Source organism: Harmonia axyridis, chromosome 4, assembly GCF_914767665.1.
Source record: "Harmonia axyridis chromosome 4, icHarAxyr1.1, whole genome shotgun sequence".
Classification (NCBI taxonomy): Eukaryota; Metazoa; Arthropoda; class Insecta; order Coleoptera; family Coccinellidae; genus Harmonia; species Harmonia axyridis.
In genome coordinates this window covers 4,936,609-4,964,325 of record NC_059504.1, presented here as the reverse complement: position 1 = coordinate 4,964,325, position 27,717 = coordinate 4,936,609, and the positions used below count along the sequence as shown (strand labels likewise).

General features: G+C 35.0%; 1 protein-coding gene and 2 non-coding genes across 7 annotated transcripts in view; 1 reads left to right on the top strand and 2 right to left on the bottom strand.

Annotated features, from left to right (window-relative positions):
• The window catches only part of LOC123678746 (probable G-protein coupled receptor 158), a 101,296-nt gene that overhangs the window by 62,603 nt on the left and 10,976 nt on the right, over positions 1-27,717 (bottom strand). Inside the window, exon 1 of one of the 5 annotated variants that reach the window (XM_045615917.1) lies at positions 248-393. The exons of the other annotated variants lie outside the window; for them this stretch is intronic. The gene's annotated coding sequence lies outside the window, so the exon portion shown is untranslated. Of the gene's footprint in view, positions 1-247; positions 394-27,717 lie in introns of those variants that run through there. 5 annotated transcript variants of the gene reach the window in all.
• Positions 247-337, top strand: Trnay-gua. Its single transcript is given in 2 exon segments — positions 247-283; positions 302-337. It is a non-coding gene; the product is annotated as a tRNA-Tyr (tRNA).
• Trnay-gua lies at positions 1,483-1,573 on the bottom strand. Its single transcript is given in 2 exon segments — positions 1,483-1,518; positions 1,537-1,573. It is a non-coding gene; the product is annotated as a tRNA-Tyr (tRNA).

Sequence of the window (27,717 nt, the reverse complement as noted above, 5' to 3'; positions counted from 1 at the left end):
AACAGTCAACTTTTGTTACAATTTCGTTTTTCTATGATATAACTTTTCAGTAAACTTATTGCTGGAAATGAATACCTTGTCCTTGAAGATATTCTATTTTGCCGCTGACTATGAGCAACCTCAATATTATACTTTGCGTTGAGATTCATAATTCAGTGAAAGTTGCTTATTGCTATCGTCTTATCGAGGTGATCAGTGAAAGATTGCAAGACTTTTCAACAGCTTAAATTATATAAAACTCAACAACCTTCGATAGCTCAGTTGGTAGAGCGGTGGACTGTAGAGGAAAGTGGTAGTGGTCATCCATAGGTCGCTGGTTCAAATCCGGCTCGAAGGAAATTTTTGATTTTTTTCTTCACTCACGTAATACTTTTAACACAATTTCATTCAGTCTCTTGTAATAATTATCTTGAAAAAACTGATGAATACATGCTTGGAGGGTGCGTTTTTTATTCAGCATCAAATCATAGAACATTTCGAAATTGACTTTTGAGCCTTTTCATCTTGAATTTTTGATATTATCTTATTATTTTGCTATTCTTTTGCAGTTTGACATTTCTTCAATGCTTCCTGCCTAAAAAAACCTAAAAATTCGAAGCGAATCAGTTCTTCTGAAAAGTTATCGACTGTAGGATTGAAACAACAAAAATTATTGGGAAAAAGTCAAGTTAAATTAGAAGACTCTATTTAATTCATTCGAGCTTTCGCGCTGTTTTATTAGCATCTTTAGGAATCTACGAATATATTCAGTGTAACACTCATGTTCAATAATCTACAAACAATAAGATGGAACTCACGATTAAGTTGAGGTTATACACGAAAAGCCATATCCAGAAGAAATCCTTAATGTATGTTTACTCATATACAGATTATCACTCGGACAATAATCAAAAATAACAACTGTTATTACCAACAATAGTCTCTCAATTTCAGATTTTTTTCGTCGTCAAATATCTCGAATTATAAATTTATTTTTACCATCTGGCACATCACAAGTTGCATAGACATCACAGACAAAGACAAAATCACATAGATTCGTTTACACAAAATATCATAGAGGTTCGAGTGTCATCTACTATTTCTTCTACTATTTTCACTATTATTCTTGATGTATTGTGGGATTGGTTTAGAACAGCGGTCGGTGACCACGGGTAAATTACCCCAAATGGGGTAAAATGAAATTTTTGGGGGTAAAAATGAAACTTTTTTGAGGAAAAATGTTTAAATTAAATTTCTAGTTATTGTTTTCTTTTCAAAATTATCGTGGGGGCTATAATATGAAAGATGCTAAAAGAGTCGATTTCGTTTTTTTTGCTCTTCGCCATGGGGTAATATCAAGTTACCTACATAAAAATATTTTGGGGTGATAATTAAAAAAGTTCCCCAACCGCTCGTTTAGAAGGACATCATATCAGAAAAATTTCCAGAGTGAAAGTTAAATTGAATTCAGTAAAATCCGGACAGATTTTGAGAAAAAAAGTTTCCTTCGAGCCGGATTTGAACCAGCGACCTATGGATGACTACTATCTCTTTCCTCTACAGTCCACCGCTCTACCAACTGAGCTATCGAAGGTTGTTGATTTACAATTGATTTTAGCGGCTTAAAAGTCTGTAGATTATCTCAATAACAATATAAGGATAACTTTCACTAAGTCCAACGCAAAATGAGGAATTCAAGTATCTAATATCCAAGTAGACAATATTAGGTAACAAATTATGTTAGGTATTTCACATCAGTTGGAACTTTAAAGTTTGGTATGTCCAACAACTTGGGAATATTTTTCTAGATCATATAATTCCTACATTTCTTCATAAATAAGTCATATATAACACAATATTGAAGAAAGGTAAAGAAAGCTTGCTCCTGTTGGATAATTTTAAATTCAAATGGTTTCTTTTCATCGATGAATACCTCTGAGAATAAAGGTCGTATGCAACATAGTATTCTCAGAATGAATAATTTCAGCATTTTCTGAAGTGTTATGTTACCGTAAACGAATAACTTCCAAATCTTTCTATCAAGAACATTCTCGTTCAGTAGAAATTGGAACATAATACTAAATTATTAAGCCCCCAAGCCGAAATGAAATTTTCAAATTAACTTGTGTCAACTTAAAGAGAAGCCTATGCGGTTTCCAATTAAAATTGAATTTATCTAAAGAGCTTGTGAGGAAAATTGAATCGGTTTTTTTCTTATAGCTTATTCTACGCATGAAAATTTTGATTTGATTGGAAACGGCTGATACAACTTTCAGAAAGGAAATACCTAAGTAACTTCATGTTTCTTCAGTAAACAAAGAAGGAAATTGATACCATACGAGATAACTTAGAATCTCAGGTGTTACCTCTATGTTGACATATCCTAAGTCTTGACAGGAATTACTATACCAACAGTGCCTATAAAGTTTTAATTGAAAAATAAATTTTGAAGTACATCAGTTTTTTTTTCTCACAGAAATATCATTTTCAAGTTTTTTCATAAGCAATAATACTAGAGATAAAATTTTACCTGCTTAAATTGGTACCTACTCGATATTTTTTTTTTTTATACGCATCTCTCGGGAAAAGACTGAGCTTATAACGCCCTTTCAAGCGCCCCGAGATGAATTTAGAAGAAATCGGTTTGTGCGTGTCTTAAAGTGCTGTAAGTTGTAAACAAGGGGGAATACATCTTGAGGTAGGATATGACTATTCTACGAAAAAATCAATGGAAAAGTAATCTATATGATATAATGTTTGAGAATTCTAAGAAAACAACAATTTTGTGAAAAATACAACTTTTGATGCAGAATTTTTTTTTATTCTGAAGACATATGGAATATGTTGATCAAAATATGTTATTTCAGAAGAAATCACCTTGAAGACAATTTTGCGAACTATGATTCTATCCATTTTCGAAGTTAATTTTCACTGCTTTATTGAAGCGTATATCGTTCCTTTTTCAGTGATGGTGTCGTTCCAACGTGTCAAATGTCAAAAAGTGACAGCTGTCCGTATAGTGAGGTATTCAAAATGAAACCTCTCACTGGAAAACTTTTTATAAAATGGAATTAATAACAAAGATTCAGTGTTTTATTGACCTATTCCTCTATTTTTGCACATAACAGTAAATCTAGCTGGTGTTTCCAATCTGTAACATACATTATTCATATGATGCTGAAAATTTTATATCTTCCTGCTATCCCTTATGCTACAATATTCTTATTTCCATTAATCTCGATCGTCTAGCGTCAAAATCATGAAAAACAAAAGCGGTGGAAAATATTCGAAGCCATAGGTTGATAATGCAGTCTCCATGTGAGGCTTCAGGGATTTGAGAGTGAATTGAAAATATACAAGGGTATGATAACCAAATTCCATCCACTGCAAAATTAGATTTTGAAGAGAAATGACTTTAGAATCTCAAGAGGGGGGTGTAATTTCCGTAAAATTGAACTGCGTATTACGTCATTGTGTGGGAGAAACTTTTACGTTGGAAAATCTTCACAATGGAATTATAAGAGTACGTAGGTATCGCGCTAAAAGAATGGTTATATAATTTACTCATATTATATCCAATTTCATCCCTAACCTCAAGAGGTGTTCTTGTTTCTGAAGTGGAACTTGTTTAGCTACGGTAAAGTGAATTCGCTTAAACTTCAGAGAAATGTTTCGTTATAATGTATGACCTAGAAACCTTTGAAAGTGCCGCAGTTGTAGGTGATACTTCAAATGAAAATTACTTTGGGGTACTTTATTCATAAGTTTTTTTTTTTAATTTTGTGTTTTCTCCTATTTTTGTTTTCGACTATCATCTGTTTTGGATGTTTTGGCATCCCTCTTGTTTTTTCTCTGATTCTTTAATTGTTTAATTTTTTCATCGGTTGCTGGTGGGTAGTAGAAAAATTATATCACTATTAAGTAAACAGAGGCTACCGATGACAAAGAAATAGATCATGAAAGAAATAAGTCATCAGTAGAAAAACAAAAAGGATATCAAAAATAGAAGCGAACAAGAGATATAAAAAAGGCATCAGAGCAAGAAAAGCAAGCTGAACAGACTGATAAGTTATTGGCAATCAGGAAGAGGAGCAAAATAAAACGAAAAAGACGTACAAGAAGCAAGAAGAAAAACCGACCGCATACAAGAATGAAGAAAATGCCCAGAGGGTGACAAGAAGAGGAGGCATAGTCTTTACATCAAAACGTTATGCTTCTCAACAATTTATCCAATTGAAATTGTTAAGTAGAGAGAATGTTGTGAATGCTTGAATTTGATCACCTCGGCCTATACTGTTTCCTGATATAAAGGGTGTTTTTTTTAGAGCTATAGAACTTTAAATTGCAATAAAACAACGATGGATTATTCGATTGACATGAATTTTATTTATCCGCAATATAATCTTGTGGCATTACATATTAAATATGATTTCTAACAAATGACCGCCACGGCTGGCTCGGATGTAGTCCAATCTGGACGTCCAATTTTCGATGACTTTTTCCAACATTTGTGGCCGTATATCGGCAATCACACGGCGAATGTTGTCTTCCAAATGGTCGAGGGTTTGTGGCTTATCCGCATAGACCAATGACTTTACATAGCCCCACAGAAAGAAGTCTAGCGGTGTTAAATCACAAGATCTTGGAGGCCAATTCACAGGTCCGAAACGTGAAATTAGGCGGTCACCAAACGTGTCTTTCAATAAATCGATTGTGGTACGAGCTGTGTGACATTTTGCGCCGTCTTGTTGGAACCACAGCTCCTGGACATCATGGTTGTTCAATTCAGGAATGAAAAAGTTAGTAATCATGGCTCTATACCGATCACCATTGACTGATTAGCTTTACTCCAAATGCGGCAGTTTTGTTTGTTGACGTAGCCATTCAACCAGAAGTGCGCTTCATCGCTAAACAAAATTTGCTTATGAAAATCGGGAAAACGGCAATCTCATTTTGCACTATTTGCAAGCGTTATTTAGGTGTGAGTCTATTTATGATGAATTGCCAAACCAAACTGAGAATAAATCAATTGACAGCTGTTAAATCGGTCGCCATCTTGAACAGTTATGCCAACTTAAAGTTATATACCTCGAAAAAAAACACACGTTAAATGACAGATTTGAAAAATATAAAAATTTTGGGCACAACTATCAATCCTTTCTCAGAATAAGTTTATCCCATAGAGTAGATAATAATCATAGATAGAGGGAGTATACGCAAGTTTTACATATCCCCCAACATGGTTAGATTATGTTGTCGGATTGTGCGCACTTCATGTCATATTTGGTAGTTAATGTTGGGGACAAAATTTGCTTACTTAAAATGACATATGCTCCCTCTACCTATGTTTATTACTCTGAGGTTTATTCATGTCCTAAAATAACACATGGCTATGCCACTGACTGGTCCTGACTTGAAAATGGCAAGCAGAGAAACGATGACATTTACCAACCCAAAAATCCCAAAGTTCAAAGCTACATAATCATTGCAATCGAAGCCAACCAAAATTGAACTGGAAACAAGAAAGCATCCATTAGCTTCTGTGACAGTTCAATAAAGGTGGTTCCGATTGGTTCACGATGTTTTCAACCTCTGATCGACAACGATGGTGAGATATCATTTTCACTATCTAAATTGGCTGTCACGTTTCCTGTCCCAACTATATATTGGTCGTCCCAAATCTCCCCTCTCTTTCGTTTACATGAAATTCAAGGATCGAACATTTTCCTTCGCAAACAAAGCCAAACTCAGTGCGCGGACAAAGAACCTTTGTTTTCCAGAAGCTCAATCAGGTGATCCAGTGGAGCGTGATTTTGGGGTGGGGGAAAGTAGAGTATTTTATTGGGATCAGATGTATATTTCATGAGACGCCCGGCATTCAAGGAACTTGACGACTCAGCTGTGTTTGATTTTCATGAGAACAGAGTTTTTTTTTTCTTTTTAGGTTTCGAGATGGAGCTGTTAAAGTTTGCTTCTTCTTTTGAAATATGGATTGTGAAATATTGAAGACTATTATTTTTATTAATTATATATCGTTCAAAGGGTGTTCCTGAATTGAGAGGTTTCTTGGATAATTTTAAAAAAAAGTCTTATTTACATTGTGCACCTTTTACAAGTTCTAAGCTTCCATTGGTCCACCAAAAAGAGTTCTGTAGGGAAGAATTGGGCACTGCTCCAGAAAAAATATCATCGTGTAGATTTACATTCATAATTGGCATTATGAAATGATGAATAAATTCGAAAATATACGCCTCATTTGAGCTTCATATCTGGTGAAGGGAAGGTGCTATGAGAAAAAATCAAACTTCAACACCCTGTATTTCAAGAATGGAGTATTTGCGGGCCTATGTTTATTGCAATTCTTTTTCTTAAATTGATCCAAGGAATGACGTTTCAAAACTTTTTCTGTAGAAATTTTCGTCCTTGCCTTCGAAATATGCTTCAACCTCAGCAATCACTTCTTCATTGTTGCCAAATGTATTGCCCGTGGGCAACCTTTTGAGATCTGCAAACTGAAACAACTTTTGACGACAAAGATAGACAAACAAAAGTAAATGCCCTAATAACACAAAGTTGATTATGTCCTTATTCAGATTTCAGAGTGATGAAAAAATAACTAATTGCCTATATCAAACGATCTGCAATCACTAAGGGTTTCTCAAATAACGAGAATAAAATCAATGATATCGTGGCTCTGGCTCTACATTACGATGCAATCGATGCCAAATGAAATTCGTGAAAATCCACTAATAATCCTTCTGAAAGCCAAATTATTGGAGAATATCTCGTTATAACGATATGTCTATGATCCCAAATTATTTGAAATCATCGTGGTTTATCCCAGTGGAAAACTTATCCGATTGGGAAATCTGGATTCTTATTGGTTAAAATCAGATATCTCATCTTCCTCTTCATTGGTTGGCAAAGGATATTGTGGTCGAGAGACCAAATAAAATTTGATGATCCCACAAAAAAGATATAGGAATAGCGTAATGAGCCAAGCAATAAAAGGACTTGGAATGTATAATCTGTTTGAAATTCAGTTATCTTTGCAACACCAGATCGACTAGTGGTGATATGGATATGATCTTATCTTAGAGGTTCAAAATGGCTTAGGTTTTTTTTTCCTTGAGAAAATGACCCCCTTGAGGTCTTCCTTGCTTGTAGAAGGTATGAGAGAAATATACATAGTGTCATCGTTAAATGACGTGAGAAATATATGTATATTCCAAAACGACATATCACTAGACAACCGAACAATTTTTTTGTCAAACTATTGTAGCAGTTTCTTCATGAACCTCCACTCCAAAATGTTAATCAACAACTGGAATGATATATGTGACACAGTTTGTATATCTAAAAGCTCTGGAGCACATCGAAAACGAATTCTACATCACAGATAATGGAATTCTGCATCCGCTCTATAGTATCGTTCGAAAGTTAACCTCCATAAATAGTTCCAGAATTGACATTTCCATGCTCATGAACGGGCATGCAAATTTGCTTTGTTATAGGACAGAGTGCTCTCGCTTGATAACGAGAATGTCTTCTATTGGAAAAACGCAAATAGAGGTTTACTCCATCCACGTATACGCTGGCATATTCAGAACGGGCATCCTTGTTCAGCATAATGTAGGTAATAAGGTTATCTGAACAGATTTGCAGCAATGATGGGATATATTCTTTTGAGATAAAGCAATACATTAACTTCAAACAATAAAGTGTAGATAAAATCTCAGTATCAGCAGAAGAAATTTAAACGGAGCATCATATTTTTCAAGGTATGATACAAGAGTACAGATAAAAACCTCAGCAAAAACTCTGTCTCCCCATATAGTTGTAGTTATTGGTTTGTGATTTTGTTTACAGAAGAAGCTGACATATTTATATTAAAGGGCTTCTTCTTCATCGAAACAGAATCCTTTCCATCCTTCCTCTTCACCAAAAGCTGACGACATATATATATAATAATTAAATGTGGAAAAAAAAACGAGAAATGTAATAGTGTTAAAGATGTAATAGTTCCCATTATATTTATTTGAAGTTAGCGACCAATTCTAGAAAAGAATCTGAAACTGAATGGTTAGCTTGGAAACCATCATAAAATTCATAAATTGGACAAGTATCCACCAAGTCAATGGTTTCTTCTACACCACACTTACAATAGAATGCCATTTGAAGAGCATACTATTGCAACGACCATGACCAGTCCTAAGTCGATTTAATAATAATATAAAATATCAAAATTTCCTAGGAAGATTGAAAACTGAAAATTCCTCTGAAGGATCAACAATTAGACCTTTGTTGAAAATATTACAAGAACTCCATTTCGAATGCCAAATTTCCTTGTCATTTTCATTGGATTGAAGGAAACTATTAATCCATGAATGTTTGCGTAACTTCAATCTGGCAGTTCTTATATCTGGGAGGTAAGATACAATTGAAAATAAGTTCGGGTAGAAATGAAATTTATCCCAAAATTTGACTGCAACCTGTCTACGAATATGAGGCGGAAATATATGTGATAGCAGTGGTAACCAATGTGAAGGTGTAGATCTAATAGTTCCACTGATAATTCCCATAGAAACGTTAAACCATGCATCAATTTTATGAACATGAGCACTATTCAACCAAACAGAACAGCAGTATTCAGTAGCAGAACAAACCAAGGCCAAAGCTGCTGAACGAAGAGTATCTACATCAGCTCAACGTGAAGAATTAGCTAATTTTTGAAGAATATTATTCCTCAATTATTATTTCCTTAATGATGAGACTATTACAAAGAGCGAATGAGATTGCATCGAAAGATTTAAACTTCATTAATTGATGGATGTATCAAACATTGATTTAGAGTTTGATGAGATACAGCGTTAAGGTCCTACCCAAACTTTCATGGTAAATAAAAAAGGATTCATTCATCAAAACCAATTGCGGAAATTACACCTGAAGGCGGAAGTTCACTCAAAAATTGAGTTGTTCCCTTGAATCCTCAAAGTTTGTTCCGAAAGTTAGTTTAGAATGAACCTCATCAAGAAAGACGAGTATTTGTTGTTGAATTAAGTCAGTTTGAGGAATCAACGTTCTGGCTTCTGATTAGTTCCCAACTGCGTATTGTTTGAAAGTTGGTTGTGGAACGCTTTGTTTCTGTTGATTAGTTAGTTGTTTATAAACGGAAAAGTGTTTTCCTTCAATCCTTCGAAAAATTCAGTTGAATAAAATATTTCTTATATATGAAAAAATATTGTATTTTTCAGTGCTTATCCACTAGGAATGGAAAAATTTTGTTTGGAAGAGAGTGCAGCCCTTCAATATGATCCTTCTGTAAATGAATACCAGTGAGGGCCGGATCGAAAGTATTCTGAAGGGTGTTTTTTTTTAGAGCTATAGAACTTTAAATTGCAATAAAACAACGATGGATTATTCGATTGACATGAATTTCATTTATCCGCAAGATAATCTTGTGGCATTTTAAATATGATTTCTGGCATATGACAGCCACGGCTGGCTCGGATGTAGTCCAATCTGGACGTCCAATTTTCGATGACTTTTTCCAACATTTGTGGCCGTATATCGGCAATAACACGGCGAATGTTGTCTTCCAAATGGTCAAGGGTTTGTGGATTATCCGCATAGACCAATGACTTTACATAGCCCCACAGAAAGTAGTATAGCGGTGTTAAATCACAAGATCTTGGAGGCCAATTCACAGGTTCAAAACGTGAAATTAGGCGGTCACCAAACGTGTCTTTCAATAAATCGATTGTGGCACGAGCTGTGTGACATGTTGCGCCGTCTTGTTGGAACCACAGCTCCTGGACATCATGGTTGTTCAATTCAGGAATGAAAAAGTTAGTAATCATGGCTTTCTACCGATCACCATTGACTGTAACGTTCTGGCCATCATCGTTTTTGAAGAAGTACGGACCAATGATTCCACCAGCCCATAAAGCGCACCAAACAGTCAGTTTTTCTCGATGTAACGGTGTTTCGACATACACTTGAGGATTAGCTTCACTCCAAATGCGGCAGTTTTGTTTGTTGACGTAGCCATTCAACCAGAAGTGCGCTTCATCGCTAAACAAAATAAAATGGACGTAGTGCGCGATACGTATTCCGCACAGAACCATTATTTTCGAAATGAAATTGCACTATTTGCAAGCGTTGTTCAGGCGTGAGTCTATTCATGATGAATTGCCAAACCAAACTGAGAATAAATCATTTGACAGCTGTTAAATCGGTCGCCATATTGAACAGTAATGCCAACTTAAAGTTATATACCTCAAAAAAAAACATCCTTTATTTAGAGCGACGGTACCTTAGTAACTGCTCTGTAGATTGGGTTCGATCATAGAGACTCATGCGCGTGATTGATTCTGACAATTATGGCCTTAGCATGATGTTCTTAGGATTCTATTGACTTAGTATTACATGTGCTTAGTATTAAATTATGAATTGCCAACATATATTAAAAACTAGTAGTTTTAAATTTTAATAATTTTTAAATTCAGATGAAAACTTACCCGAAAATAATTATCTACTTGTCGTGTTCTAGAAATCAATATTACCACCCAACAAACGAATATCAAATTACTGGTTGGACTACACCTGTCAGTTCGCTTGTGCTATTATATTCGTATAAATCTCAATTTATGTAAAGATAACACAGCCATTCCTCAACGGTTACACCAGACGCTAGAAACTAATTGTACATCGGTAGAACGTAGACGTGATCATCGTTTGAATGATTTACAACCCTCCGAGCCCAAGATGTAACAATATAATTCAACCACGCAATAAATTTACCTCCCCGTTATCGACCTCAAAGTGATTGTGAGAACAGAGCGAACTGGCGTAGATTTGACAAAGTGTTCCTCACGATGGTCTCAATCGATATAATTGAAAGTAAACTCCAGGCCTGGCGCTTCTGAAACGTGTGAGGGTCTTAGTTCTGGGAAAACGTAGTTGTAGACACTTGGAACATCGCCGTAGGCTCTGCGGATCGTATTTCGAAAGGTCGAGGAGTTCGAAAAGAGGGAGAAGGTGAGGAACAACTTTGAGCACACGTGTACCAAACGCATCGCTCTATCATTTTGTCAAAAGGTCTGTATTTTCAGAATTTTGAGAAGAAAAAAGTCTTAAACGATAAAGTTGGAATCATTGATGACAAATACGTCCTCAGATTCGATTCAGTCCGTCCATATATACGATTTTAATGGAAGGACCTAGTAACTTGAAATTTTCGTTAATAGGCAAGTGACATTAGTATATTATTATTCAACGAGCGGTAATGTAGGTCATAACTCACGCTGATGAAATTTGCAGCACGAGCCGCAGGCGAGTGCTGTAATTCATCAAGTGAGTTATGACCATTACGGCAAGTTGAATACTATACTTTATCTACGACTATAACAATAAATACTGAAATACAAGAATAGAGAATGAACTTTATTGGCAAACCCCAAAAGTTATCTATAAACGTCAAAATTGAAGTTTATAGTGGCATTCCTCCCCTCAATAACAATAATAGAATGTTCCTTTTCGGCCAACCGAATAGAAGCACAGAAGTATAGAAGCACAGAGCCATCTTTTCCGATTTATTATAGTGAGTTATAGCAGTGAGATATTATAACTCACGCTGTTTGTTAATAGATACTATTAATTGCTCAAAAGCAGTTGAATAATTCTGATTCCAAATATAATTCAATATGAGAAGATAAACATATCCTATCGAACAGAAAAGAGTTATATCAAATCGAAATTAGTTCGTTAGTTCAATATGAAATATCTTATTAAGGCTAACTTACTAATGAAGACTGATTTCTTTACTTAAAAAATAATATATCGAGTATTTATATTAGTATCTTATCTCTAATGCTAAATGGTGTAATCATAGACACACACCTGCAAAATAGTGAACGTCTGCAAAAATACATTGTATATAATATCAAATAGAGGATGGACAATGATTAGAATAGGAATATATTATGTAATTATACTAAAAGACAGAGAAACTGCAACACCCAGAAAGAGCTCTTTGAATTTTTAATTTTTTTTGTGAAACATAGGTAGTATAGCAAGGAGTGAATGATTGAAATTTAGATAAAAAAAGATGGGTTTTCAATTTTTTTTAATGAATCTGTTAATAATGTGTTTGTCCATCGCGATTATCTATACATTTCCCAACACGTCTCGGCATTGATGCATTAAGATGGTCTATTTCTTCTTGAGGGATACTATCCCAACCTATCTGTACTTCATGTCTCAGAGCCGCCAAAGTCCGTGGGGGCTGGAGTAAATTTCCAATCCTTCTACCCATGATGTCCCAAACATGATCTATGGGCGAAAGATCAGGGGATCTGGGCGGCCATGGCGAAAGATTCATATGGGTCGCTTCGAAAAAGTTCAAACGAACTCTTGCAACATGAGGTAGGGCATTATCTTGCTGAAATATTAGATTCTCGAGCCGGTTAAGGCAAGGGAGAACATATGGCGCCACTATTTCTTGGAGGTAACGCAGCGCTGTCATGTTATTTCGGATAAAGACTAAAAGTGACCTACTTGCATGTGCAATAGCCCTCTATACTAAAAGGCCTACTGTCCGGTGTACATGACGCTCAACATCAAACTGAGGTTCACGTCTTTCTCCTCGACGTCGTCTAATTCTTCTTCGGCCATCATGTACACCCAAGAAGAATCGAGATTCATCAGAAAAGACGATCTGATGTCATTCCACATTCCAATGTTGACGTTCTCTGCACCACTGTAATCGTTGCCGGCAATGCTCAACCGTCAGAGGTAACACAGGATGGGGTCGATAATTCTGCAGTCCAAAAGACCTTATCCGGCGGTAAACCGTTCGGACAGTTACAGGTTGACCTCGTTCTCCTAACCACTCATCAGCCAAAGATCGAGTTGTCGCAAATCGGTCTCTAATGGCCATAAGTCTTAGACGTCGATCTTGAACTTCATTTGTGCCTCTTCGACGTCCGGTGCCTACTCTTCTTCGATTTTGGGCATTATCAAACCACGTTTGAGAACATCTCATAACAGTAGTTGGATTTCTGTTCGTACGGTTAGCGATTTCTCGAAATGACAACCCCGCCTCCCGTAGACCAATAATTCGACCTGTTTCAAATTCACATGGCTGGCGATAAATTCCGCGTACACGTGCTCTAGGCATTTCAACAACAACTGAACATCGATTTTGGATCTCCTTGAACAGCTGGTTTGTTGTAAAATTTAAAAAACCTGCAAAAAACGACTACCATATTTAAGTAACAAAAATTGTTCACATGGAAAAACCTTCACGATTTTTCTTCTCCAAATTCAATCATTTGCTTCTTACTATACTATCTATGTACCTACACTATGGATCTATGTATACTATATCTATTATGTTTTACCAAAAAAAAATTAATTCAAATAGCTGCTTCTGGGTGTTGCAGTTTCTTTATCAGTTAGTATATTTATGGAATACCAATTCCGAGACTCTCGCAAAATTTCGCCAACAATGTCGTCAGAACCATAGACAATTCAAGCACAATATACGAGTATGAAAAAAATTAGAAATAGCACTGACTTTTGTTGGGAGTTTTTATTCCTCTTTAATTCATGTATCAGATCCACTTTTGGATAAACCTATACCTATAGTTCTTGGTCTCAAAATGCACATAAATTAACGGGCGCACAAAATCTCTTCACTTTACTTTAGTGATTTCCTTATTTTTTGACGTGTCTCAGGGAGCCTGAATTCACGCTGGATGGAGTAAACTCATTTCAGACGGTGGAAATTATTATTTTATAATCGGATAGTTGGAACATAATCAAAAAGTAAATGGATTATGATACCCTGATGAAAGTTTCGCATAAAATAATTAAGTTAACATCATAGTGGGGGTTAATAATTTCGAAGTTTCATTACGGTAGCTCGATGAAATTTAAGTGGTACGATGAGTTTTATTTCTTTCCCTATCGCATCATTTTCTCATAAAATTTTTATTCCGCTTTTATTTTTATGTGTAATGAAATAATTAATGGACTCAGATGTACTGTGATCATCATGATTTAATAGAGCAACCTTTGCTATCCAGTAGCTGAACTTTTGTTTCATTAATGAAGGAACTTGTGTTTTTTTTCGTATGCTCATTTCACTAACAGCGCTATAAAATTTCGTCACAATGTCTCAGTAATGAAACTATAAAAAATTCAAGCAGAATCTCGAAAGAAGGCTTATATTTTTGTGTTGAATGATTCGGTCAAGTTAAAATTATAATTGTACTTCCAAGCAGAATAAAAAATTCAAAATGAATCGTGTTATCAAAATTCAAACTAGAATATCGAAAAAATTGTTCAATATTTCCGTAACAACAGCTACAACTACTAGGTTCAAATTGAGGTTATACAGGGTGGCCATTTGAAAACGAAACAGACGAGATTACAGACGAAATAAAGTTTTTCGATAGAAATGCTCGGACAGGTCGATTTCTGTTTCGAGGGGGACAACTTAAGATGTAGGTAACGGACGCATAGCGCTTCAACCCTTGCTGCTACAACCCCCACCCCCAATTTTTGAATAGGGGAGATGGGGTGAGTGATACCTCAATTTAAAGGTATGTTTATACTGATTTCAGCACAGTAATTGTTTTTTCATTTTATGCATTAGTTCTCGAAATATTCATGCGTTAGTTAGTTAGGAAGGAAGCCACAGTCATGGTTGTTTTGAAGCTCAAAATGTCGATTTTTCACAAAACACTACAAGTGCCATGAAAACACTACTTCATTTTCAAATACTTAGTTAAGAATATTTCGAGAACTAATGCATAAAATGAAAAAACAATTACTGTGCTGAAATCAGTATAAAAATACCTTTCAAATGAGGTATCACTCACCCCATCTTCCCTATTCAAAATTTGGGGGTGAGGGTTGTAGTAGCAAGGGTTGAAGCGCTATGCGTCCGTAACCTACATCTTAAGTTGTCCCCCTCGAAACAGAAATCGTCCTGTCCGAGCATTTCTATCGAAAAATTTTATTTCGTCTGTAATCTCGTCTGTTTCGTTTTCAAATGGCCACCCTGTATATGTAAAATAATCACTTCAATGTTTATGTTTCCATGAATTCCAAAATTTCAGGAATATCGTCAGAGTCCAATTCAGTGCTCTTCTCGAATTTAATTATTGAGGCGCTCTTAGTCCTCTTGTAATGTTGTTTTGTGCAGATCCTGTTACTGTATCTAACCAACAGTTCTGGCACACCCTTGTAGATTATTTACTCAACAACGATGTGTTTGTCTGCAAAATGGCGGAGGATCCGGTTATTTTAAGTTAATTTAATATGATTCTGTATTCGGAAGTTACAGTTGGCAATACTCCTATATATTTCAACACCACATTTTCAAAACATTGTTTTGTATTCGAAATAGTAAGATACTTCTTTTGTCTGATCATATTTTCATTGATAATGTGAATTTTCAACAATGGTAAAAAAATTTGTATCCACCAGTTCCCAAGAAGGTAGACTAATGCTGATGGAGCAATGAATCTCTAGTTCAAACAAAAGTTAAAAAGTTATTCTCAACCAAGTTGCAGCGCCATAATTGAAGAGGATCCTAATAAAAAAAAATAATCCAAAGAAAATACCTTTTTATCTACTTCACAGACTTTATAGAAGTTCCGAGTTTTCCCTCAAACAAAAGTTCCAAACAGAAACTTTAATGAATATTTGCAGTAAAGTTTGAAAATAAGTCCGATGAACTAAAGCACAAAAGGCTAAATGGCAATTGATATTGAATATACAAAATTAGCAGACTCATAGCAAATTCCACTTTAATTGAATATTAAGTTTCTGCAGGGATCCTCGTTGACTTGAAAATTAACAGGAAACAGTCGGAATTAAACTCTGCGTTCTAATTCTTGCAATAAGGACGATATTTCGAAGGATTCTCATTTGCATTAAACCGGATTTGTTAGATACGAGAACATGAACAGATTGAGGATGAATGTCTATCACTATTAGGATGACAATTAGGGATATGAATTAAATCATCATATCGTTGAGGATTTGCGCTGCAATGTAAGGGATATGTAGCATTCTAGGACTAACGTACTGGTAGTTTTTTTCAACCCAAAATAATTGAGGATGTTTCGCCATCAACATTTCTTTGATTAACCTACATAGAAATCCCAAGAGCTTTTTGCACTAGAAAATATTCTTCTTATGAATAGAAGCAGCCAGAGTGGAACGCATCATTAAGGTATATGGCAAGTAACACCTATTTGAACAATTTTTTCCAATCAATATATCTACAGCAACTGTAGGGTGTTTTTTTCGAGGTATATAACATTAAGTTGGCAATACTGTTCAAGATGTCGACCGATTTAACAGTTGTCAAGTGATTTATTCTCAGTTTGGTTTGGCAATTCATCATGAATAGACTTACGCCTGAACAACGCTTGCAAATAGTGCAATTTTATTTCGAAAATAAAGGTTCTGTGTGGAATACGTATCGCTCACTACGTCCATTTTATTTTGTTTAGCGATGAAGTGCACTTCTGGTTGAATGGCTACGTCAACAAACAAAACTGCCGCATTTGGAGTGAAGCTTATCCTCAAGTGTATGTCAAAACACCGTTACATCTAGAAAAACTGACTGTTTGGTGTGCTTTATGGGCTGGTACTTCTTCAAAACGATGATGGCCAGAACGTTACAGTCAATGGTGATCGGTATAGAGCCATGATTACAAACTTTTTCATTCCTGAATTGAACAACCATGATGTCCAGGAGCTGTGGTTCCAACAAGACGGCGCAACATGTCACACAGCTCGTGCCACAATCGAATTATTGAAAGACACGTTTGGTGACCGCCTAATTTCACGTTTTGGACCTGTGAATTTTCCTCCAATATCTTGTGATTTAACACCGCTAGACTACTTTTCTATGGGGCTATGTAAAGTCATTGGTCTATGCGGATAAGCCACATACCCTTGACCATTTGGAAGACAACATTCGCCGTGTTATCGCCGATATACGGCCAAAAATGTTGGAAAAAGTCATCAAGAATTGGACGTCCAGATTGGACTACATCCGAGCCAGCCGTGGCGGTCATATGCCAGAAATCATATTTAAATAAATGAAATCCATGTCAGTCGAATAATCCATCGTTGTTTTATTGCAATTTGAATTTCTATAGCTCTAAAAAAAACACCCTTTACAGTGTGTTGCAAAATGGCGAATGCGATGGTGTAAGAATTGGTTCAATGGCGCATTCGCCATTTTGTTATATTGTTATCATTCTAAAATGATGAAGTTTCCGTTGATGACAATTGATTACAAATGTTCACCCCTTATTCGCCAAGAAAAGGAATTCGAATATCGAATTTTTCAAACTGAATATTCTGAAAACCATAATGCTTCAACACTTTGAGTAAGTCTCTTAGCTCCCGGAGAAACATCTCCATCATTTGTTTCCCAGTCCTGTTACAAATCCCTGCACCTCTTTTTCTTGAGGTTCGTGTAAGAAAGCCATTATGTCAACGCATTTGAACTGAAACGTGATTCACTTGTTGTTTTCTCTTTCGTTTCCAGTGAGCGAACGGAATGTAAGTTTTATATTTCAGGACATAAACAAACTGTTAGGAAGCATCTCTAAGAATATATTTCTTTCAGGATTGTTAAGAGTTTTGTTCTTTGGAAACAATGTAAGTTGTACGAATTCGAGTTTTGTTAATGGTTGTAACCTTTCATATCCAACACGATATGATTTTATAGGGTATTTTAAGGTTTTCAGCCCTACAAATCAGGAAAGGTCTGTTTACTAATTGAAGATGACACGAACCAACTGTAAATCAATAGAGTAGAATAGAATAGAATAGACTGGAAAATAAATTTTTCTCCTCGAAAATTTATCGTATCAGCAATACAAATTGTTTTCTCTGAATAACCTTGAAAAATTCTGAAACATGTTTTGCCTTATTGTTCAAGAGTTTTCGAATAAAAGATTCCATTTCAATTTAAAAAAACGAATATATTCAAGGACAAATCAATGGATGTTTATGTCAAGACCACCGTCTAGGCTATCCAACAGCCAAAAAAAACAGGTTATTCCAATTGAATAAATGGACTTATTATCTTATAATGATCATTTTTGAAAAATTGCAGTGTCTTTCGGACCACCTGTAGCGTAATCCGTAAATATGCAGAAGACTTGAAAACTTTTCGGGGTTTCAGTTGAAAAAATCGTACAATTATCTCGAACGGTTCACAAGATATTTTCTTTAGTTCAAACCATAGAGTAATAAACATAAAACATATATAGGTGGAGTATACGCAATTTTTACATGTCTCCAACATAGTTAAATTACTTTATCGGATTGTGATATATTTTCAAATCCACAATTCTATACTATATCGTTATGAATGTATATTATATTGAATGAAATATATTCATTTGAGTGATTCCCGATTAAATTTGCAAATTTGAATATTTGGAATTCGGTACTTTACTGATAGTCGAATTTATAATAAGCAGAATAGTCATTATTTTCTTTATACATCTGCTGAAATTCAAGGTTTGGCAACTTTTGCTCTCCTAGTGCCATCGGTTGTTTCACGTCGTTTGGCGCTTGAAGTTTGTTTCCTGAATTTCTGATATATTTAGGTACTAATTTCAATATATTTCGAGTTAATATGAAATGTTTATTCACTATGGGACAAAAGAAGTGCGTTTTTCTTGAAGAAACTCGCTAATTGAGGGAAATATCGTATCATTGATATGTTTTCATTTCCGCGCGCTTCATGTCAAATTTGATAGTTCATGTTGGGGACAAAATTTGCTAATTGAAAATGACATATTATGCTCCTTCTATCTATTTTTATTACTCTGAAGTTTAAACCATAATATACATGAAATTCAGCGAAAAAAGTGACCTCCTTCAAAAAATATTACAGATAAATGATGATAAATGGGTTATTCCGATATCAAAATTTCATGTATGAGTAGGTATGATATAAAAATTAGGCATTTTCATTTGAGAAAGAAGGTGGTATCGTGTTTTATCACATTCGAACCAGCCTGCAGATTCAAAAATAATTTGATTAATTTAAGCTTACATGCTGTATACTGTCAATTCCATCAAAATTTTAATAATTCTCTTAGCTCAAAATTCACAAGAGTTATTAACCGATCGAGCACTTTTGACTCTGAATTTACAAAAACCTTAGTCAGATTATGCTCCTAATCAACTGCTGTATTTGAGATCCAATCTCATAGTGAAAATTTCAAGTTTCTAGGCTTATTAGTAATTCGAAACTATAAGACATGAAGATAAAGCAATATGTTCAGGGAACAAGCGCTCAAAAATGGATTGGAAGGTTGATATTTTCACTTTCAAAATGTATCGTATAAGTTAAATACTCTGTATATAGAGTTTTCTCCGAATAACCTCAAAAAATTCTGAAATAAGCACTGAACCGTCTTTTCTCCTTCAAGTACTCTATACCCATTTAACTTTTAGCTGAGTACACAGAGCGGGGACTCCATTAGAAAACTGATATCGCCATTTCCTATCGATTATTCGTCCTTCGTTACGGCCAAACTGCGAAAAGGTTGCGCCAATATTGCAGATACCTAACCAAATATCGGCAGACTCAGCTGCGGAATTAGGGCAGGCAGTCATATATATACGGAACCCACCACGTCCTACAATTTCCACGATGGCTGGATTCCGTTCCGTTGAATTGTAATTCAACAGGGTGAAAGCTGAATAAAAAGCTGAACGTTCTACGTGCCCTCCTTGGACTTATTAAAAAGATGCCTAGGCAATAGAAGGGTTCCAATTTTATTCTTCTTCTTCTTCTTGACTGGCTTCGGTACGCGGCGCGAATACGTATATATACATATCTGGATGATGCGATTGGTTCCATCAGGAGGTTTGGAATATCATGGATTTTGAGCGATATTTGAATAGAAACAATTATATATACTGGAAGATTTTTTTAATATTATTAATATTCTTTAGAATCTCGCTTCGGATAATTTTTTTTTTGTCAAATATTTGTCGCTTTTCTATCCTTCAACCACGAGTTTATTTGTTGTGATCATAACTTGACAGATTCCTCAAATATTTTTCATTTTGTGATCCGATCGATAACAAACTAATTAAGCTGATTCAAGTGGATATCCATTGCGGCAAAAAATTATTATTTTGTGTAATTTTAGTAAAACTACTATTTAAAGTAAGTAAAAACATTAAATTTTTGATGTTTAATCCCAAAATAACAGGAATATCAAACTGAGTTATATTTATAAGGTTTCTCTCTATACGATGAGAAAAGATGGTTCACTTATGCTTGAAGATAGTATTGGGTAAAAATTGTAACTACTGAGTATAGGGATTGATCAAGCCAAGTAGCTTGACATTCAAACCAATTACTTGACTCGAAAATTAAGATCGTGAAAAATTTCATACTTTAGCTTGACCTGATTTTAGATATTTATTGCTTGACTTCATATCAAGCTACTTGATATTACTCGAACTTGATATGCACGCATCGCATGGCATATATTTCTGCAATCTCGTACGCGCTTAGACTAAATAAGGGGATTCCTCGAGCACCGAGAGACTGAAGCATTCGCCATTCTGACTTTATTAGTAGTTTTCTCACATTTCTATGAAATCTATTGGTAGATTTAGGTAGTTTCAGAAATATCTTTCCAAACTTGGCGAAAATAGGCAAGGATTTTTATCAGCACAAGCTTTTTCAGCACCTGTTGAAAGACAATTTTCCAGAGTTGCTCTTACAGTCACAAAAACCCGCAATAGGTTAGGCGACAAATCTATAAGATACCTCATGTGTCTTAGATTCTGGCTGGAAAATTATGAAATCAAACAAAGCCTGGAGGTTTCTCAATATTAAGAAACTTCATTTTTTCATCATTTTCATTTTGTTATGATTCATAAAGATTTAATTTATGTTATGATATTAAAAAAAAATTGATATTTTCGGTTATTTTATACACTAAGTTTAATAAATGAATGTGTTTTTTGCAAGGTTCCTTCTCATTTCATAATTTTTTTATTGATGTGACACTACACAATAATACTGCTGAAAATCAAGTAGCTTAATATGATTCTAGTACTTGACTTGAAATCAAATCAAGCTCAAGTCGAGTGGCTTGAAAATCAAGTCAAGCAGTGAATCGCTACTACCGAGATAGTGATTGACGAGAAAAAATAAAAGAGGGCCTGAAAAACACAAAAACGAAAGGGGAACAGTAATATAAAATGAGATTCTAAGAAACAAAAAATGACTAAAAATAAAACAAGAAATCTTTCAAAACTGAGTCATCCTCCGATGCAAATCTAGAAGTACCAAATTTGATTGACTATTCAGATGATATGGATGATGCTGATGGAGCCTGTATTGGTTGTGGCAAAACATATTCAAAAACAACAAAAATTGACGACTGGATTGATTGTTTACGTTGGGATAAATGGTTTCATAATTCTTGTTTTAAGTTTGTTGATTTTTATCATGACTGTTGCATGAAAACTAAGTTAAATGTTGGTCTTTATCTCATTTTCTCAGATGCGCCATATCACATCCGCACACAGAAGGAGATTGTTTTTCCCAACTCTCTTTATTATATTTTTTTTCTACAGTGTTTGTTTCATTTGTTCACGACTTTCAATTATTGAATTCATTCTCCTTTCTCAATAAGAATTTGGAAAAAATGGTAGTTTATAGTCAACGTATACAAATTTTACATGTTAAAATCTAAAACAATTGCAAAACCTGAGCCTATCTATCTATCGAATCTATCTTCGAATTACCCTAATCATATTATTAAAGTGCCACTCACGACAAACATTGTTCTATGATCTGTATGAACAATTCTTCCCATTCAACAATCATTAATAAGAAAAAGAAGAGACAAAATTACCCACCTACATCGGCTTTCGTTGAATCTTATGCGGGTTTCCCTAACGATGCAGTAGAGGGATGATTTCATGGCACCCTACTTCAAGACTTGAAAGGGCTGAATCGGAATTATCACGAGCTGTGAGGATACTTCATTAAACTTTTTGTACGTGACGAGAATATCAAATGCGTTTATTGCCGTCATTTTCACATTTCCAAGAGCAGCAATGCTTCGTCTATTATAGAGAAGTTCTCGTCAGTTTCCTGACCCAGAGGTAGGTATTTTTGGAGTATTGGTGGATGGAACTACGGCCATTAATCATTATTATTATCTGAGAGGAATATGATCTGAATCTTATTATAATTCTGTCTCCAAATCCTTATCCACTAACAACATACATTGTGTCCGTAAAGTATGGAACAAATTCATTTTTAGCTAAACAGACCATTTTATGAAACAATCCTGAAACACGTCGATTTTTGTTTTAATTTACCGTATTTTCAAATGATAATCTAATGTACAGGGTGATTACTTTCGAGTAATGACGTCACCGTCATTTTTTTTTAATGGAACACCCCCATTTTGTCTCAATTTTTCGATTACTCTATCTGAGCTGATTCCAAAAATGTTGATTCCAATTGGTACAGGGTGGACAAAAATACAATAGTTTTGTGTGTGCTCATGAAGTAACGCGTAACATTCTTTATTAGTTAAATTAACAATATTATCAAAAATACTTATTGTCTAGCGGCAATTGGTTTGAATGTAACACCCTGTAGTTTGTTACATTTTTAGATTAATAAAAATGTATAAAAATAAGAAATAATTTCTTTCATATTCTGTCTGTTAGTACCAAACAGGTTTGGAAACGGCTCATTTCGTTGGCACGAAATCGTGGAGGTAAAACTATTCTTGTCAATTAATCTTCAAATTAATTTGAATGAGATATTGTGAATTGTGGTCCTCATACAGTGACTATCAAGAAGTTCACGGCCAAGGACAATTTAGGGAAACAAAAGAACGAGATAAAAACACTTATTCAATTTATTTCAACCCACTAAAAGAGTTTGAAGAAGATAATAATATGTCTACTCGTTTTTAGAGTCGCTGGCCACTTGAGTCGTTGCAGGTACTTTTCGCCGGTCTCGGGAACAGATTTGAAAATCTTTTCTCTTCTCGTTGTTGGTGCTAGTGTTGCACATATGTTGTAGATGTAGTTTCTAGTAGACTGTTCTGAACTCAATTGAATTATTCGCCCTGAAATGTCGAGTTTTATGGGCATTCAGGCTGTTTTCCATTCGACCGTTAGCAAAGCCTTTCTACGGATCCCTTAGGGGTGTGGCTTTGCTAATCCTAAGTTTGTACACCGAATTCTTCAGTTCTCGGACTTGGAATATTTTCGAAGGAATCGATTGATCTGAAAATGTAACAAACTATAGGATGTTACATTCAAATCAATTGCCGCTAGACGATAAGTATTTTTGATAATATTGTTAATTTAACTAAATTAGAATGTTACGCGTTACTTTATGAGCACACACAAAACTATTTGCAAGGTCGTCCACTTGTTTTTCCACATTTCTCCATTTGTCACATTTCTCTGTGCTTATTTGAAATTCTTCTTTTAAATAACACAGGATATCATCCTGAGAACATCGATACGGCTTTATTTGCAGAGCAGAGATCAATAGGGCTGCAGATATAAACCGCCGGCGGATAGGGGAGCTAAATTATGCAGATTGTTTCGAACTCATTCGAGTCGTAAAGGGACAGGAGAATTATTTAGTCCCATTCTTGAGTGACATACCTGACGTTTCTTGGGAGGATTCCCCATCTCCAGTTACAGATAATGAGTTTCCAGATAAGAAAATGTCGCAGACTGTATTGATGAGATTACAGTTACACAGCAATTTGTTGTCTGGGGTTTTACTGACCCAATTCATCTTAGGAATATATACGATTAATTTCATTTGTCAGTCTTACGAGGAGGATGGGTTTTTAAGTAAGTCGTGATCTGAAATTGAAAAAGCGTTGCAAGTAACTAGAGATACGTTTTAGGTAATAATGACCTGAATAACATAATAAGTTGTGAAATCTTTCATATATTCACTTTGAAGGATAACTTCCAGATATGATTCAAACAATTAAAAAAAACTCAAAAATTGAAAGAAAAAACATACGAAAACAAATAAAAAGGATAAAGGTGAAGTGCTAACCGTAGACGGCCTTCATCAGTACTGTTAAAAAGTGTTAGGTTAGGTTAGGTCCAATATCCTTATTATTTGTTTTTCAAATAATCTCCTCCATATCGTTTTGCACAAAAAAAATACGTTCCTGTATAGAGAAATTCGGACATTTTGCATAGATTCAGCACCTTATTGAAAATAAAAAGGAATATTCCTTTTTCGTTACTTATTTTTTCTTTCGGTATAAACAACGCTTTTTTTATTGATATTTATTTTCCATCCATTTCAAGCACTCAACACCTACAAAATTGGATTAACTCGGTCTTTACTTACATAAATTAAATGATAGTTATTCTGTTTCTACTCTTCTTCATTTAGATAACAATAATTTCATCATAAGAAGCTAGTGTGTAGCGAAACATTTGGTGCTGCTTCGATTCATATCTCTCAAAGAGTAGCCTGCAATAATTCTGAAGATTTTTATTCTTTAGCGATGACGAGTGTTTTAGTTTTAGTGACAGATAGTCACATTGAGATTCTGAGAGGTGTAAATTTAATGAAAAAAGGTTTTCACTACTTTGTAACTGATTTTGGAATTTCGTGTTGGTTTTTTGTGTAATTATATAAAAAAATCAAAAAGTTATAACTTCGGAACTTGAATGAATATCGCCCATTACCGAAATTATAACAAAAATATTCGAAATCTTATCCTCTCTGGACAACCGTTTAGCATTTTAGAACAGAGTTTAAAAGAGCAAATTTTTCAGAAGAAAACAGATATGGAAAGAACCACGTATACGAAAAACATTCTACCAAAAAGATGGAACTCAATTATTTCTCGACACTTGGAGACTAAAACAGAATTGCTCACTATAAGGATCGACGTTGAAACATATGCCTCAAGTAAAAAAATCTCCGACGAATTATATCCTCTAGAAATCACAAGATCCTCTTCAGTGGATCATTTCTGAAAATGTAGCTTTTAATGATCTCGAGTACGTACGCCTTACAAAGAGATTATGAAACTTCTCACGAATAAAATGCAGTAGTTGCTGCATACATTCTGTGAAAACTTAGCCCCATTCTTCATGTACATTATGCTGATGAGGATTCCCAATTCAGTGCAGGTCCCTTGTTGAAAACACAAACACAACTGAGTTCAAACACATCGAGTAAGAAAATCCAGGGAAAATATTTTTTCATGATGAGAAGTGAATTGTTTTACAGTTTTCATCAATAATATTTCGTTATTTCATTTTACGAAATGATGGACAATTGATGTAATGTGATTGAGATATAAAACACAAGTGGTTGAATCACTTCAATGATTTGTTTCAATTGACCCAGAGAAGTATGTTTATTGGAGTTAATTTCAGATTCAGTATGTTTTTTTTATTAAACTAGATCGAGGTTTGATCTTCTAATTAGTCAGGTCATTTTACCTTGGCCAATTTTTTGAATTATTGGCCCAAAACCTGATATTTCTCTCGTACTTCCGGCATAAGATCCAACTTAACTATTACTCAAAAAGTTGGTGCACTCTGGTATTCGTGAGTAACTGGAACAGATCTTCACTTTCTGATCGTTTCTTCTGCGTCAAAATTGCAAGTACATATTTCCCAGAGAAAAAAAAGGTGATGGGTGGGCTCCCACAGGGGTCTGTTCTGAGTCCAGTGCTCTTCATACTCTATATGATCTTTCGGTCACCGTTGAATTCACCAATTCAATTTGTGCACACTTCTATAGATCCAGAGGGAGAATGTTCAAAAATAACACCAACAACCTCTTAGGACGTTGAAAGAAAATTTTAAAACTTCCCATCGTCAGTGTCTTCTCCTTGATAGAGTTGTCGAAGTTAAGAATAGTCTACTAGTCGTTTTTGTGAATCCCCTCTCAGTTAATAGTTCCAAAAATGGTTTTGACAAACAAAGGGTTTTTTTTAGAGCTATAGAACTTTAAATTGCAATAAAACAACGATGGATTATTCGATTAACATGAATTTTATTTATCCGCAAGATAATCTTGTGGCATTACATTTTAAATATGATTTCTGGCATATGACCGCCACGGCTGGCTCGGATGTAGTCCAACCTGGACATCCAATTTTCGATTATTTTTTCCAACATTTGTGGCCGTATATCGGCAAGAACACGGCGAATGTTGTCTGCCAAATGGTCAAGGGTTTGTGGCTTATCCGCATAGATCAATCACTTTACATAGCCCCACAGAAAGTAGTCTAGCGGTGTTAAATCACAAGATCTTGGAGGCCAATTCACAGGTCCAAAACGTGAAATTAGGCGGTCACCAAACGTGTCTTTCAATAAATCGATTGTGGCACGAGCTGTGTGACATGTTGCGCCGTCTTGTTGAAATCACAGCTCCTAAACATCATGCTTGTTCAATTCAGGAATGAAAAGGTTAGTATTCATGGTTCTATACCGATCACCATTGACTGTAACGTTCTGGCCATCATCGTTTTTGAAGAAGTACGGACCAATAATTCCACCAGTCCATGAAGAACACCAAACAGTCGGTTTTTCTGGATGTAACGGTGTTTCGACATACACTTGAGGATTAGCTTCACTCCAAATGCGGCAGTTTTGTTTGTTGACGTAGCCATTCACCTAGAAGTGCGCTTCATCGCTAAACAAAATGAATTGGACGTAGTGCGCGATACGTATTCCGCACAGAACCATTATTTTCGAAATAAAATTGCACTATTTTTAAGCGTTGTTCAGGCGTGAGTCTCATGATGAATTGCCAAACCGAACTGAGAATAAATCACTTGACAGCTGTTGAATCGGTCGCCATCTTGAACAGTAATGCCAACTTAAAGTTATATACCTCGAAAAAAACACCCGTATGTACTCTAGGGTTCGCTTTGGATTTTCAGGTGTCATTTTAAATTTAGATAGTTAATTCGTTTATTTTTCAGTTGATAGGCTCTGCCTCATCTCTCATTGCAATAAAAACTAAAAATAAATAGAAATAACCATAGCAGTTAGTTGATAACCGAAAATTATTTTATTTTTTACCTCCATCTAGCAACATAATATGTATATACATATCCCCAGACAAACTTTAATATTCTATTATAGAATGAAGTATTATTCTCATCGGATATTCTTCAGAATCATGGAATGAATCAGGTGGAAATAAAAAGATATTACGACTGCGTTTCCGACAGAAATGATGAAGATGTGGAAACACTTTCAGGGTTGGAATTGATGCTGTTTTATATAGCCATAAATTTTTACTATCCGGTTCATAAATATTACTCCCCGGCTCTGATATATTAAAGTGAATGGGGAAAAACAGGACAGGTTGCTATAAATCTGTTTTGCTATGCCACTTTGACAGTAGATAAACATCCGTAGTGTAGAAATAAGTAGAGATAAAAAGCGACTATTTGGAACGAATTGAATTGTTCCTTGTATGGTGCGGACATCTTCATAAAAACATCAGAGAAGTTAAATGAACGTATTTAACGTTTTGGTTTTTTTTTTTCGAGTGAACTAAGATCTTAGTAAAAAATTAAAAAGAAAAAATCAAGCCTTTGAAATTCCAAAAACTACGATTTCTATGTGAATTATTTTGCTTTTAGTTTTGAAGCTTTATGCAAAATGTCCATGATG